General features: G+C 36.7%; 1 protein-coding gene across 1 annotated transcript in view; it reads right to left on the bottom strand.

The window, feature by feature from the left end:
- Nucleotides 1-14,997, bottom strand: part of TBC1D22B (TBC1 domain family member 22B) — a 129,747-nt gene that overhangs the window by 75,964 nt on the left and 38,786 nt on the right. The window lies entirely within an intron of this gene.

Genomic DNA, 14,997 nt, shown 5'->3' with positions numbered 1-14,997 from the left:
TTTCTTCCACTACAACTCACTGTCCCACAAAGTAGAAAGAGCTGGAAATTTAGGGAATTATCTAAATACCAAGAATCATAATTATACCATTGAACAAGAGGACCATGAAAAGAAGGAAACAAGCATTTATTAAGCATGTATTATGTTCCAGATAGTATGCTAAAGGCTTTACAAATATCACCTCATTTGTTCCTCAATAATCGTGGGAGGTAGGTACTATTAGTATATCCAATTTACAGTTGAGGAAACTGAGGCAGGTAGTGGTTAAGTGAATTGACCAAGGTCACAAAGACTCCAGGCCCAGTACTTTATTTACTATATTACCTAGCTACCTCTCCCATGACAGTGATTTATGATAGCCAAAAGTAATAGAATAACCTCTGCTGGAAAAAAGATTCATCAAAAAAGAAGTCACTGAAACCAATTCCTAATTTAGCACATAGAACTGGACCAGTCCATTAATGATAATTTTTCTTTGCCACTTCTAGTTTAAATTAAGTCCACTAGAGTTAATGGTGAACCTATGGCACTGGTAGTTTGTTACTAGAAAGCTAGAGGGACTTGGAGTGGAGCTTCTCCCCTCCCCCTCTTCATATGCCCAAGGACAATTCTCACATGACCTGCCCCTCTGCCCAGCAGTCTAATGGGAATGCTTCCTCCCTCCCCTGTCTAGGGTAAGCAAGGAGGTGGGATGGGGTAAAGCATGAAACAGGGGGCAGCATGTGGCCTGGGTGGGGGGTGGGCATGGCACTTTATCTCTAAAACGTTAGCCATCACTGGTCTAGAGGTTCTTACTCCAGTGCCAAAGGATTATTTGAATGGGATGTTTTCAGCCCAAATTTCTCCCTCTAATTCCCTTCCTGCCTCAGAGTAACAAAGGACATAGTCTTGTATTTGAAGAAGGGATAAAAAAGGAAAAACAAGATAAGAATAGAATTCAAATACAAACAAATAAAGAAGGAAGCCTGAAGTTTACCACCTGCCTTCACATCATTGCTAAGATGATTTTTTTTTAACCCTTACCTTCTGTCTTAGAATTAATACAAGTGTCAATAACAAGGTAGAAGAGCAGTAAGGGCTAGGCAATTGAGGTTAAGTGACTTGCCCAGGATCCCACAGCTAGTAAGTGTCTGAGGCCAAATTTGAGTTCAGATCCTTCTAACTCCTGGCCTGGTTCTCTATCCACTGAACCAGCTAACTGCCTTTAAGGCTTTTTAGCCTTATGGAAGGATCACAGATTTAGAGCTGAAAGATCTTACAAGTCATCTTTGATGTATTCTCACATTTTACAAATGTGGAAACTAAACCCCAGATAGTTTAAGAGATTTGCCCAAGTCACAGAATTACTAAGTGGAAAAGGCAGGATTTGAATCCAAATAAGATGATTTGAAATCAAACACTTAACCCATTGCACCAAGTTGTCTATCTTTAATAATATGAATTATTATTTTAAATAATAAGAGCTGTCTAACACAACTATTGTCCCACATAGGGACTGGCGGCTCTTCAAACCTTTATTTCTATAATCAGCTGAAAAGGAAAGAGGCTGAGGCATCAAAAAGGACTTTTATTTCCAAAGGTGAATCTCACATTATGGTAAAACTGGCTCAAGAATTACAAGAAATTTAAAGAGCAACTAAGACAATAAAGATGCTGAAGTTCAAAATGTTTTGACAGATAAAAGAAAGTCACCCAAAGTAGAACTGCCTTAGAGTATGTAATAAACCAAAAACAAAACAGGACAATATTCCAAGCTTGCAATTCAGAAACAGCTAATCAATCAATATACTATCAATCAATAAAGATTTATCAAGTCCTCTATTAGGCACTGTTCTAGGGGCTAGCAGTAGGTGCAAATACCAAGAATGAAACAATCCTTTCAGAATCCATTCTTTTCTACTTCACTAAGGGACCTTTCTATTCCACTTATTCCTTCTCAAGTCAGCTAGGAGGTTTAGTGGATTGAGAGCCAGGCCTAAAGATAGGAGGTCCTGGGTTCAAGTGAACTCAGACAGTTCCTAGCTGTGTGACCCTGGGCGAGTCACTTAATCCCACTGACCTTACCACTCTTCTGCCTCTGAACCAATACTAAATATTGATTCTAAGATGGAAGGTAAGGGTTAAAAAAATCAATTATTAACTTCTCAAACAAAAAATACCACCCAAAATAAGTAAAAATCCACTTATTCCTTCTCTTCTATTCTTTTATTCTTAACTTCTGCTGTCACACACTTTAAGTCTTTCCTACTTTAAAAAACACTGCCTATTTTGATCTTATTACTTTGCCTTTTCACTCCCAAACTCAGACAGTATCTTCTGCTACCATTTCCTAAACCACCTACTCCCTCTCTATGCCTAGAATGTTTTAACAAACTACACTCTCAAAGGTCATCAATGTTTTCCTTCTAGACAAACACAAAGGCCTTTTCTCAGTCCTCATCCTCTTTAAACACTAGAGCAGCATGTGATCATGTGATCCTATAGACCAATCTTTGCATTCTTCAAATTCTCTCTGGATTATTTCTCTACCAAAGCTCATGCTTCTCTTATCTCTGACTATTCTTTCATTTCTTTGCTGGTCTCCTTCTCCTACCCCACGACTACAGGCATCTCCCAAGGCTGTCCTCTATTCTTTTCTCTCCAAACTCATTCCTTTAGAAAGCTGCTTCACTAGGTCACTCCCAAATCTACATCTCAAATCTCAACCTTTCATCTCATATTTTCAGCTGCCTACAGGATAGCTCCACTTGGACCACAGCCCACCATCGCCTCCAATTCAAAACATTTCTGACCAGTCTGGCTCCCCTTTACCAACTGCTCATATTTTGCTATGACAGTATCCATAAGAGTGTGTTTTCAGGTAGTGGGCAAGAAGCCAGCAGTTAAGGAGAGGAACAGGGAGGGATGGCACAATCTGCTAGAGAAGTTGGGAAGGGATGGGATCTTCATCAGATATTGGAGTAAAGAAGGAGAGAATGGGAAATGATATCCAAAGATATAAAAGAATATATGCCATAGTGGTTAAAGGCTGAACTTATAGTTGGTAAGATCTGGGTTCAAATTCTGCCTCTGATCATACTAGATATAAATGTTAGTCAATTAATTTCTTTAAGCCTCAGTTTCCACAATCAATAAGCATTTATTAAATGCCTACTGTGTTCTAATCACTGTACAAGGCAATGAGATTATAAAGCAAAAATGAAACTATCTTAAGAAGCTTACATTGTATAAGGGAAGACAACATGTACACATTAAGTATATACAGAATAAGGATATCTATATTACCTACCTCACAAGGTTGTTTTGTGGTTCAACTGGGAGTAATGCACATAAAGTGCTCTGTAAACTTTAAGGTACCATGTACCAATGCATCATTCTCCTTCACCTAATGCATCTCGTTTTACTTTCTTCTTACTTTGGTAGAAGTTAAACCGGAACATCAATTCAATACCAGTTAATGTTCCTAAAATATCATTTTCATTACATCACTACTTGACTCAAAAATCTATTACTCCTTCCCTATCAGATCAAATTTACGTTTCTCCATCTAACATTCAAGCCCACTAATCTACTTTATTTCTCACTATTCCTTATATGAAACCTAGTCAGATCTTTTTATTGTATGTAAGCATTATGTTTTCATTTATGTTGTTCCCCAAGCTTAATATGCCCTTTCCATCAACTCCTCTTGGCTAATCCAAATCCTACACTTCCTTCAAGGTCCAACTCAAAAACTACATCCTTTAAGATGCTCAGGGTGATAATCTTCCTTTGGCTTTTAATTCCCTCATCACTTATGGAAGGCTTTTATTTGTTCTGTCAGCACTTAGTATATAGTGCCTCAAAATGAGAAAATCCATGCAAGCTGATAAGATCATCAAGAGAAAGAAAATTTCTAGAGAGAAAGGGGTCCAGAATAGGGGAAGATATGAATGATTCAACAAAGTCTGAAAAGAAGTGGTTAGAAAGGAAAGAGAAGAACCAAGAAAGTGATATCATGAAAATTCACAGAGGAGAATATCTAGGAGAAGAAGGTGGTCAGCAGTCTCTAATGCTGAAGAGAGGTCAGGAAGAATGAAGAAAAGCATCATTAGTAACTTTGGAGATGGTACTTGGTAACAAGAACAATAGATTTTTTTAAAAATGTGGCTATTTAAGGGACAAGAGATTGAGATGGCAGGCTTGAGGAAATAGTAGGATTAAATGAAGGCTTTTTAAAGATGGGGAGATCTGATTGTGTTTTCAGGTAGTGGGCAAGAAGCCAGCAGATAAGGAGAGATGGAAGATTTGGAACAGGGAGGGATGGCACAATCTGCTAGAGAAGTTGGGAAGGAATGGGATCTTCATCAGATATTGGAGTAAAGAAGGAGAGAATGGGAGATGATATCCAAAGACTTTGAGAAGCAAAGCCGGGAGAAGAGGGAATTTATAGTTAATGGCTTCTATTTTGTTCTTTGGTATAAAGCTCTGCTAAGAGGGTGGTGAAAGGAAGATACTATGTGAGGCCTGAGGAAAGAAAAAAAGATTTGGAATAGTCACAGAATGCAACAGAGAATTAATTACTTGAGGAAGTATAAAAGAATTCATGAAGACTGTATGATAAAAACAATATTGTAACCCTTTCCTCATGTAAGTTATGCTAATTTTCCCTTAAAAGGTATGGAGACATTGCTTGAAACTTGATTGGTTCAGGGGAGTAAAGGTATAGACTTCTGACATCACTTCCTTATCACCTGATTACAAGGCAGTCAGATTTGTTGGGAGGCCTGGCTGGTGAATGACAGTGTGGGAAAAAGATGTGCTGAATCAACTTGGGGTATCCTCATTTCATATCCTTGAGAGACAGCTTTGGAGTCTTGGATTGAAATCCTACCACAAACTTATCATGGTTGTGTGACCGCAGGTGAGTCCTTTAATTCCTTAGTGCCCCAGGAAACTTTTTAAGAGTTTAAGTTATAGACCAATTAGCGATCTGCTTTGACGGAGGGAGTTTCTATGTGTTGAGTTCCCTACGTGGAAGAAAGCACAGATTAGGACCAAAAATATATCTTCCCTTCCCACTTAGATCATAGGTATTACAAGGCAGAGATATGCCTTCTATTGCCTTTGTACTCTCCATAGTGCCTGGTGCAATGTTATACATTTTATAAGAGGCATTTAGTAAATTTTAAACTAAAATTATATTACTCTGCTCTGTTAAAAGAGGAATGATTGATAATGGCGTATAGGATGAAATGTCAAGCAATATATATATATGTATATATATATGTATAAATATATACAAAACTGGGGAGGAAGAAGATAATAAGAAAAATAGGAAAACAAACAAAAAGGAATAAATTTATATTCCATAAAGAAGTGTGTGGGACCAACAGGGAAAAATAACAATACACTGTAAGGGTAAAATGGTTAGAGAGAGGAAATATTCAATACCTAAGTGCATTGAAATCAACTTAGAGAGAACAACAATCAGATCCATTGGGGCAGAGAATTGATTCACGCCCTATAGAGAAGTAGAAGGGTAAAAAACGGACTGGTGGGGAGGGAAGCAATACTAGGGAGGGAGAGGGCTTGGTGGGGAGCGCTGTGTGGCTTTAAAGAACAATAAGAGGGGAATAAGAAGGGGGGGGGAGAAAGGGAAGTACAACAAGGGAGGGGATTATAGGAACTGATTAAAAACAAAACACTGGTATAGAAAGAAACAGTGAAAGAAGAAAGGACAGGACTAGGAGAGAGAATCAAAATGTCTGGGAATACACAGGTGATAATTATAACTCTGAATGTGAATAGGATGAATTCATCCATAAAATGGAAGCAAATAGCAGAGTGAATTAGAAACCCAAATCCTACCATATGTTGTCTATAAGAAACACACATGAGACAGACAGACATACATACATAGAGTGAAAATGAGAGGAAGGAGCAAAATCTTTTGGGCTTCAAATAAGAAAAAGAAGGCAGGGGTGGCTATCTTGTAAGAAATGACAAGAATCCTAAGAGATGGTGAAAAATGTTTTAAAAGGATATGAAACTACAGATTCCTTTCTCTAGCAGAAGGGAAATTTGACCTTTTTCAAGAGGTTGGAGTATGGAAGAATGTCACATAGCACACAGAAGAGGAAAGGACAGAAAAGGCCAGTTGTATGCCTATGGCTAAAAATTTTTTGAAAAGAAGGAAGCTAGATGCTCTGAGGAGGAAGCAGCTGCTTGTCCTCAAAGGAACAATTAATCAGTCAATAGGCATTTTGAAAATTCCTTCTATGTAGACAGATTCTATACTAAGTACTGGGAATAAAGGAGAGTCACAGAAGGTGTTGAGGAAATATCTACTAATGAGGGTTAGGAAAAGAAGCAGAGAGTAAAGGGTGGTTTATGACTCCCTACATACAGGCATCAAGGCACCTATTTATCAATCTGATAACAATAGAGAGGTCTGCTGTCTTTCTGGGGCATGAATCCAGGACATCACAGAGAAACTCTCCATGGCTTGCCAGAATGGATGACTACCAGATTCTTCCAGAGATTCATATGGGTACAATGATACTGCCAGGAGGAACCCAGAAACCATTTGCCAAAGATTAGAAAGTCTTGGCATGAAACTGAAGACCACTGGGGCACAGGTGGTGTTTTTCGCACTTCTGCCCACTGAAGGCAAGGGATGCAAAAGAGAAAAATTGATCTGAGAAGTGAACAGCTGGCTAAGAATATGGTACCTGAATATGAGATCTAGATTTCTGAACCACAGCTGAAAATATAAAAACAAGAAACTCATGTAAAACCCAGTGGAATTGTGCATCAGCTAAAGGGGGTTAGGGGGGATTGGGGGAGAGGGAAAGAACATGAAACATATAACTATGGGAAAATATTCAAAATAAAAATTAAAAACAAAAATAAAATCAAGAAACTCTTAGTGAGAAAAGTTTATCTAACAAAAAAAGCTGATAAAAGTATTTGCCTGGATGTTAAACTAAAAGGATAGGGAAGGGTGAAATTTGTCTGCATGTGCTTGTGTGCTTGTGTGTATACATATATCCCCACTAAGATTCCATAATGAGTAACTATAATGAAGGGAAAACAGTAGTTGAGATTCCCAGTTCACAGGTAACAAAATCCAAGAAAAGGGTTAGAGTAAAAGCTACAGCCTCAAATGTTTATATACAAATGTACAAATTTTAGGCAGTAAACAACATGAATTAGAGGTCCTAATGCAAAGAGTCAATCATAAGCAGTCAACAAACATTTTAAGGATTATTATGTGTCAGGATAGTAGAAAAAGAATGAAAGCAGCATTGTATATAGGGTTAAAGAGCTGGTTTCAGAGTCTGGAGAATCTGAGTTCAAATTCTGCTTCCAATATATACTAACTGGTTAATTCTGGGCAAGTTATTGAACCTCTTGGTGCTCCAGGCAATAAGTTGCAGAATATAGCTCTAATACAATGAATCACAGAATAATTGTAACTTTGCATTGGTGGAAGGAATTTATACACAAGGAGTTTCCTAAATCAGTAAAATCACAGGTCTGGATAAAAAAAAAAATGCAAGAAGGCAAACTTGTTTTTCATATCCTGTCTCTGTAACTTTGTACAAGCTGCTCTTTCTGTTTGGAAAGGATTTCCTCTTCATTCCCTTCTCTTAAAAATCCCTCGTTGCCTTCAAATCTCAACTCAAGTTCTACCTTCTACATGAAGCCTTTCCTAAATCCCCCAGCTATTCCATGTATGTGTATATATGATATACGCACACACAAAATACACATGCACACCCACACACATCTTAAACATATGTGTATATATATTGCTGATTTTTATATATTTGTCATCTCCCCAGATAGAAATAAAAGTGTTTTTTTTTTAAAACCATGATTCCACACTCTCTCTCAGATGTTTGTTCTTGCCATTAGTACATTAATTACCAGATAAAGAGCTGATCTTGGAATCAAAAAGTCCTAGGCTTGAAGCTCTGCTTCTGACACATCTGGTTATATGACTCTCCGCAATTCATAACTTTTCAGTTTCCTCAAGTGACTCTAGGACTGTAGAGCAGTTCCCAATGTGCACTAGCAGAAGAGTGAAATCACTTCTTTAGCAGTGAAATCACAAGTTAAAAATTTTTTTAATCTGAAGACAAAGGGAAATAATTTCCATGAGGTAGGAAAACCAGAGTTGTTTGAAGAAATCAATGTGGACAGATACTTTGGACACTCAGTCAACTTAAATCTTTAAGAGATATGTACAAAATATTGATGCAAGAGGGGAGGACACAGAAGACAAATATAAAAATATAACACAATTCTGCAAAAATAAGTGTCAGGAGTACCAAAAAGCTTAGAATGAATTTTAGCAAGAAAACCTAATGACAACAAAAGAGGTTTTTAAAAAAAGCTGTGTTAGGAAAAAGGGGAAGATCAACATGACCACAGATTGGGGTAGAAAAAACAATGATAACTAACAACGGAGAGAAAGGAGATTAGTATAATTCATATTTTACTGTTTTCTCTCTCAAGATGAAAGACTTCAGGATGGGATAGAACAGAACAAAAATGGCTAAGAGAGATGCCCAAGTTAAGGAGATAGGAAGAGAATACGTGGCTAACCTTGAAGAATGCAAGACTCCTGGCCCAGATGAACTGTATCTTCAGGTACTAAAAGAAATGGTACATATGCCAGGAGAGTTACTGCCAATGATATATAAAATGAAACAGGATCCTCAGGCTTGAAGAAGGGCAAAATCTTGATTTAAAAAAAAAAATAGGCCAGTGAAACTGACTTTGGCATATTATTAAAGAGATGATTGTAAACATCTAGAAAATGAAGTTAGAACCACAAAATACCAGCATGGTTTTGAACAGGTCAGTCAACAAGCATTTAAAAGAACTTACTATGGGCCAGGCAGACTAACCTCAGAGTAGTTGTTAGTGATTCAATGTCACCTAGCAGCAGGTCTCCAGTGGAGTCCTCCCCCCACCTCCCAGGGATCTGTGTCTGACCCAGTGCTGTTTAATATTTTCATCAATGATTTGCATGAAGGCACAGAGGATATGCTTATCAGATTTGCATGTGATACAACATTCAGAGAGAGAGCTAACTGGATGACAGAGAGAAGACCAAAAAAGGTCATGGCAGGTGTTAAGATTAAAAATAATTAAGACTGATATAATAATAGGAATTAGTATTTTAATTAAAGCCATGCTGATAGATAGTCATTAGACCACACGCTTGTAAGAATTTAAAACTGCCGCTTCAGCCATAATTACCTCCCCTCATCCTGCACCCAGTAGCTAAAGAGAGGAAGTTCAAAGCCCCTATCGGAGTCTATATCCCTTCTCTTACATCATCCCACTTCCTGTCTACCATGAGGAATTATGGGAAATGTAGTTTCAAAGTCTCCCACATGTCCATAGAAAATATATATATACTTTTAGATGGTATTTCACAAATTTCACTTTTACAATTCCCCCTGAGGTCCGGCAAAAAAAAGGTTAGCCCTTTTTCTTCGCTGGACCTGTAAAAATAGACAACTTCTAAAAATTTAGGAATTTGGGGAATAAAAGAAATGGATAAACAAATGGATAAAACTAGCCGCATTGACAAAAAACCAATTTGGGGGCAGTCCCCTATTGGTATAACAGTGTACAATTAGAACAAATTACATTCAACTCAATTTCCACTCCCCATAGTTCAATCAATTGCACCCCAAAGTTCAAATTTGGTCTTCATGGTACAGTGAAGGCTTTTCAGACATCTTCATGGTGTCTTCACCAAACAGATTCGTTGTCTGGATTCTGGGGAGATGGCAAGATCCTTATCCTGAAATTATTCTCAAAAGAATTTAAACTTTACGTTACAGATTACAAAACATACATTTTCTTCTAAGATTTATACAATTCCCCCTGAAATTACTCCTAAAAGAGTTAAATATACATATATTTTGACATTATCAAATTTTAAAAAACTTAACAGACATCCCCCTGAGGTAAATTTTAAACACACCTTCTTTTTTTTAAAAAAAGGGTACCTCAGGTCAGCTAAGGATGGCAAAATAAAAAGAATAAAATTCAAGAAAAAAGAGAAAATTAACTTGTGAATGAAATGTAAAATGTGCAAAAAATCTAGGGAAAATAAACTTAGACCTTTGAATGAAGGCCTAATTAAAGTGAATTCAGCAGTTTGCAATTACCCATGCAGGGCCAGGACTAAAGGAAATGTCTCTCTCTCTGATCTGATTTACTATCAGCTTTTCAGGGAAGTGAGCCAAATAAATAACCAATCTTAGGTGCTTTCTGGGAATCTAAGTCGAGGGGACCCACGTCCTCTAAAGTTTTAGAAAAGACTGGGACTCCAGGACTCAAACCCCAATTTCCAAGCCCTAAAGTATTGGCATAGAACTCCTGCAATCCATGCAGATTTTAGTCAGTCAAGTCTCTGACCATGTGCTTTCTTTAGCACGAATTAAGGGCTTTTATATTCCCTTCTGGAATCAGAGAGGCATTTATTCATAATCCCATAGTCTCAAGGCTCTTCAGGTGTTTGCATTAAGGTTATATGGCTGTAGAATAATAAAAAAAAAAGGATAAATAATGATTATATATGTACTTCAGTACAAGATGAGAAAAAGGAAAAATCAATTGCTCTCATAAAAAAAAGAATGTTTTAAAAATCAAATATATATATATATATATATAGCTTAGAACTATAAACTAGAAGGGTTATGTTACCCAAAAATGAGATTTTCTGTGAGTGTAAATGGATCTTACAAATAGTAGATTCACAATGCACATTCAAATAGAGTACCATTATTTCCAATAGCACATTTTAAAACAATAAACAATGATGTTTAAAATTATATACTTGTTATAACTTTTAAATCTTGGCTAAGAGTTTCTCAACAAATTCTGTTATTGCTTCCATAGCAAAATCTGATATTTTAAAAAAGAAACCTTCTGGTCTAAATTACCCTCAGATAAGAATATACAGGAGCTCCTTGGCTTCCTGTTTTAAAAAATCCTGGGTAGGAAATGCTTCTACCCATTTAAGGCAATAATTTCTCTTATACTAAAATATATAAAAGCTTTATCCTTTAAGACAATAATTCTTAAGGATTTAAAGTAAGACCTCTTGTAAAATTACAAGGTAATTCTCAAAGCATGGAAACTTTCAAGGTTTTTTACCAAGACAGAATAAATTTTAAAAAACATGTGCTCTATAAAGCCAGTATACATAAGGCAAGTTACAACATTAAAAATGTGTAGGAAATATAATGTGAGTATTAGAGTAATAAGCTGGTCAAAACCTCTTACCAATTCTAATAGATTTTTCTCATTATTTGAGAGTTACAATAAAATCATAAACAGAATTAATCTAGCAGCCACAAACTTCATTAACTTAAAATGATTCAGTGCAACAGGAAAATCAACGAAATAAGCGAGATTAATTTACAAAACTAATCAGCAAGATACAGTAAGATACAGTCTCTTTAAAAGTCATTCAGTTCTGAAAGGTTTTTTCTTTAAATTTTTATAATCAGTCTTTGCTCAAAGTTCTGAGCAGGTATGGGGGTGAATAGGCCATGCGGCCTGATTAAGGGTAATCCCTAGTTCAAAGTTCAGACACTAGGTCCACGTGGGTGGGCTCGGGGCTAGAGAAAAACTTAGGTCAGTTTTGTAGAAAATCCCACGTGTAGAGCTTGTGTGGGTGTGGGTTGCCTAAATTAGGTCTTTAGAGAAACATGTGGAGGGCTAGAATGCAGGCCATTACCAAGGGAGGGTAGTGGAAATATATTACCTAAGCCTAAGCAGTAGTGGCAGAAGTCTTTGAAAATCTTGGCAAAAGCAGCAGGGGGGGTCATCGCTGTTGGGGCTTGGGGTTCTGGGCTAAGAACAGGACTAGCAGCACCAGCGAGTCTGCTCCGGTGTGTCAGCAAAAGCAGTGGAGATCAGAGTAGGCAGGAACATGAGGCAGGCTTGTGGTGTGGCAGGAGTCGGCAGGAATGTAGTCAGGAGATCAGTGGTGAGACGAAACTGGCTGGGCTCTCTGGCGTTTTTGCCTCCGCGAGGGCTACCAGGCCTGGGGCATTGAGCAAAATAATTCGCAGCCCAGCAGCCATTAAAGGCATTGTCTCTCTTCCCGTAAAACAGACTCTAGGCTGGGGAAAATCGGGAGAGGACTGGGCGAGGAAAAAGATTGCTTCTGAGACTCTGGGTCCCAGAGCCGCATGGCTTCCTCTTAGACTATCTAGAAAATTGAGAATTCTTAATCCAAACTTCGTAAGGTTGCCATAATTGTTACGATTAAAAATAATAAAGGCTGATATAAATATAGAAATTAGTATTTTAATTAAAGCTATGCTGATAGATAAAGTCATTAGACCACGAGCTTGTAAGAATTTAAAACTGCCGCTTCAGCCATAATTACCTCCCCTCTCATCCTGCTCCCAGTAGCAAAGAGAGGAAGTTCAAAGTCCCCACCGGAGTCTATATCCCTTCTCTTACATCATCCCATTTCCTGTCTACCATGAGGAATCATGGGAAATGTAGTTTCAAAGTCTCCCACATGTCCATAGAAAAAATATATATATACTTTTAGATGGCATTTCACAAATTTCACTTTTACACAGGTCAGAATATCAGACTGAATCTAAAAAAGATGAAATTCTAAATTCAATAGGATAAATAAAGATAAAGTCTTAAACTTGGGTTCAAAAAAATTTCACAATACAGGATGAGTTTGGCACAGTAAGAATGTTCTAAAAAAGAATAGGAGAGGACCATATGTTGTCTACAAGAAACACATATGAGGTGGGGGGACATACACAAGTTTAAGGTTCGGGCTTGAGCAAAATCTTTTGGGCATCAAATGAGAAAAAGAAGGCAGGAGTGGCTATTGTGATTTCTGACAAAGCCAAAGTAAAAATAGATATGATTAAAAAAAGACAGGGAAGGTCATTACATCCTGATTAAAGGCAGTATAAACAATGAGGAAATAACACTGCTCAATATGTATGCACCAAGTGGTACAGCATCCAAATTCATAAAGAAGAAACTGGCAGAGCTCAAGAAGGAAATAGATAGTAAAACCGTAATAGTGGGAGATCTAAATATTACTCTTTCAGATCTAGATACATCAAACCGAAAAATAAATAAGAAAGAGGTAAGAGAGGTGAATGAAGTCCTAGAAAAATTAGATTTAATTGATATGTGGAGAAAAATAAATAGGGACAAAAAGGAATACACCTTCTTTTCAGCTGCACATGGTACATTCACAAAGATTGACCGTGTAATAGGGCATAGAAATATTGCAAACAAATGCAAAAGAGCAGAAATAATAAATGTAACTTTCTCAGATCATAATGCAATAAAAATAATAATTAATAAGGGCACCTGGACAGGCAAATCAAAAACTAATTGGAAATTAAATAATATGATTCTCCAAAACCAGCTAGTCAAAGAAGAAATCATAGAAACAATCAACAATTTCATGGAAGAGAATGACAATGATGAGACATCCTACCAAACTCTGTGGGATGCAGCCAAGGCAGTACTCAGGGGGAAATTTATATCCTTGAGTGCATATATTAACAAACTAGGGAGGGCAGAGATTAATGATTTGGGCATGCAACTTAAAAAATTAGAAAGCGAGCAAATTAAAAATCCCCAGATGAAAACTAAATTAGAAATACTAAAAATTAAGGGAGAAATTAATAAAATCGAAAGTAAAAGAACTATTGATTTAATAAATAAGACTAGAAGCTGGTATTTTGAAAAAACAGATAAAATAGACAAAGTACTGGTCAATCTAATTAAAAAAAAGGAAAGAAGAAAACCAAATCGACAGTATCAAAGATGAAAAGGGAGACCTCACCTCTAATGAAGGGGAAATTAAGGCAATCATTAAAAACTATTTCGCCCAATTATATGGCAATAAATATAGCAATCTAAGAGATATGGATGAATATTCACAAAAATATAAATTGCCTAGATTAACAGCAGAAGAAATAGAATGCCTAAATAATCCCATATCAGAAATAGAAATTGAACAAGCCATCAAAGAACTCCCTAAGAAAAAATCGCCAGGACCTGATGGATTTACAAGTGAATTCTATCAGACATTCAAAGAACAACTAATCCCAATACTACACAAATTATTTGATATAATAAGCAAAGAAGGAGTCCTACCAAATTCCTTTTATGACACAAATATGGTACTGATTCCAAAGCCAGGTAGATCAAAAACAGAGAAAGAAAACTACAGACCAATCTCCCTAATGAACATAGATGCAAAAATCCTAAATAGAATATTAGCAAAGAGACTCCAGTAAGTGATCAAGAGGATCATCCACCATGATCAGGTGGGATTTATACCAGGAATGCAAGGATGGTTCAACATTAGGAAAACCATCCACATAATTGACCATATCAACAGTCTAACAAACAAAAATCACATGATTATTTCAATAGATGCTGAAAAAGCCTTTGACAAAATACAGCACCATTCGTATTGAAAACACTGGAAAGTATAGGAATAGAAGGTCCTTTCCTAAAAACAATAAACAGTATATACCTAAAACCATCAACAAGCATCATATGCAATGGGGATAAATTAGAAGCCTTCCCAATAAGATCAGGAGTGAAACAAGGATGCCCATTATCACCTCTATTATTCAACATAGTACTAGAAACACTAGCAGTAGCAATTAGAGAAGAAAAAGAAATTGAGGGTATCAAAACAGGCAATGAGGAGACTAGGCTATCACTCTTTGCAGATGATATGATGGTCTATTAAAAAAATCCTAGAGAATCAACTAAGAAGCTTGTAGAAATAATCAACAACTTTAGCAAAGTTGCAGGATACAAAATAAATGCACATAAATCATCAGCATTTCTATATATTTCCAACACATCACAGCAGCAAGAGGTAGAAAGAGAAACACCATTTAAAATCACCCTAGATAATATAAAATACTTAGGAATCTATCTACCAAAACAAACACAGGAATTATA

Source organism: Gracilinanus agilis, chromosome 4, assembly GCF_016433145.1.
Source record: "Gracilinanus agilis isolate LMUSP501 chromosome 4, AgileGrace, whole genome shotgun sequence".
Taxonomy (NCBI): Eukaryota; Metazoa; Chordata; class Mammalia; order Didelphimorphia; family Didelphidae; genus Gracilinanus; species Gracilinanus agilis.
The sequence above is the reverse complement of the archived record's forward strand: the minus strand, read 5'-3'. Positions and strand labels throughout refer to the sequence as shown.